At 40.9% G+C, this 2,141-nt stretch overlaps 1 non-coding gene across 1 annotated transcript; it reads left to right on the plus strand.

Annotated features, from left to right (window-relative positions):
- Positions 1 to 284: 284 nt before the first annotated feature.
- TRNAS-GCU (transfer RNA serine (anticodon GCU)) lies at positions 285 to 360 on the plus strand. Its single transcript has one exon. It is a non-coding gene; the product is annotated as a tRNA-Ser (tRNA).
- Positions 361 to 2,141: the final 1,781 nt, after the last annotated feature.

The raw sequence follows: 2,141 nt of genomic DNA on the forward strand, positions 1-2,141 counted from the left end.
AATGTATGAGCATGCAGCAGAAAGCCACGTGTTTGTATAGCCTATATAAGGCTATGAGTACTTTCCTCCAGAAGCAGTTTTCCTGATCGCTCACCTGCTGCCATGCGGGGCTATTTTCCCCTGTTCACTCACCCACCTCTGTGAGAATCCAATAAATGGAAATGTCCCAACACCTTTTTGATTCGTGGTTGTTTTATGATCTGCCTGAATCCAGTGTGAATCTGCCTGGCTTCAACTACTGGCATTATACTCCCCGTTTAAGAAGGTTAAAATATGACCTATGGGCCCTGGCCAGTTGGCTCAGTGGTAGAGCGTTGGCCTGCTGTGCAGGAGTCCCGGGTTCAATTCCCGGCCAGGGCACACAGGAGACGCGCCCATCTGCTTCTCCACCCCTCCCCCTCTCCTTTCTCTCTGTCTCTCTCTTCCCCTCCCGCAGCCAAGGCTCCATTGGAGCAAAGTTTGCCCGGGCACTGAGGATGGCTCTGTGGCCTCTGCCTTAGGCGCTAGAATGGCTCTGATTGTGGCAGAGCAATGCCCCAAGATGGGCAGAGCATCGCCCCCTGGTGGGCATGCCGGGTGGATCCTGGTCGGGCGCATGCGGGAGTCTGTCTGACTGCCTCCCCGTTTCCAGCTTCGGAAAAATACAAAAAAAAAAAAAATTAAAAAAAAAAAATATATATATATGACCTATGATTTATCCAGTTTAATTGTAAAGTTAGGCAAGGGTTTGTGAGGCATAGTTATTACTAGAGAAAAATAACAACAACAATACACACACACACACACAAACAGTATGTTAAGTAAAAGGGTCAGAAATTCACACCAAATGGATCCCAATCCTGGAAATAGAGTTATCTTTTATTGATTAATCTAGAAGGTCATTTGGATTTTATCTAGATTGTTCTCAGTTTTTTCAAAGGCTCAGTTAATTACTTAAAAATAAAACAATCCTAGTCGGTAGGCTCAGAGAATAAAGTGTCAGCCCAGTGTACAGATGTACCAGTTCAATCCACAATCAGGGCACACATGAGAAGCAACCATCTGCTTCTCTTCCCTTCCCTCTCCCCCTTCTCTCTCTATCCCTCTTGCAATTAGTGGCTCTATTGGTTCAAGCATCCCATAGCTCAGCTGATTCAAACATGGGCCCCAGATGGAGTTGCTGGGTAAATCCTTGTCCAAGCACATGCAGGAGTCTGTCTGTCTCACCTCTCCTCACTTAAAAAAAAAAAAAAAAAAAAAAAAAAGAATAAAATACATTATGTTCTTTGTTTCCTTTCTAAATATCATCCAAAAACTTGAAGATGATCTTCCTCCCATAAGTAGTTTCCACTAATTCTGATTTGTATCTTCTGATCTTAAATCTCAAACCTTAATTTTCTTCTTCCACCTAAAAATAGAACCTCTAACAAGAGCCACTTTAAATAACACATTGTAGCTTTAAAGGCTGCTAGACTGACTCTTCAGGCCTGTGTTAAAGAGAGACTTTTAAAGTCATTTGATCCTTTTCTGTGAATGGCTCTATTGTTTAGCCAAGTTACCCGATAATTAACACAGATCAACTAATTAAGCTAAAATTAGTGTCACCTGATGCTTACCCTGAATCCTGGCTTTTCTGTTTAGTGCAAATTAAAGCCTACTAATTAAATAAATTTGAATGCCAATAGATAAAGCATGGAAAGAATTGATTCAAAAAATACTACATTCAATGGATTTGTTCCTGCTTCCTTCCTAAATTGATATGAACTCAAAAGGGAGAGCATCAAATTTAGTTGCCTGTATGATACGAAGTTAGAGTATGTTAGAATTTGCAGAACTGAAATAGAAAGAAACAGCACACTCCAACAGTGAATAAAAGGGCCCTAATCCCACAGTGACTTCTTAGTCAATATATTATAAACTAGACAGAGTTTAGATGCACTAGCTTAGTGCTTTTGCTATGAATTCATTTCATATGCCGAGTGTTCTTGGGATCAGGTGTCAGATAGCTGAGGGACACAGCATAAACTGTGACACTAGCATGATAAGCTAGTTTTAAACTTGTGACTAAAATTCAATTGATGTGCTTTAGATTAAGGGTTTAGAGCTCTATGCTGATTTGTTTAGCCTGAGTTGAATGGACAAAAGGAAATTTGAACCCAAAG

Source organism: Saccopteryx leptura, chromosome 3, assembly GCF_036850995.1.
Source record: "Saccopteryx leptura isolate mSacLep1 chromosome 3, mSacLep1_pri_phased_curated, whole genome shotgun sequence".
NCBI lineage: Eukaryota > Metazoa > Chordata > Mammalia > Chiroptera > Emballonuridae > Saccopteryx > Saccopteryx leptura.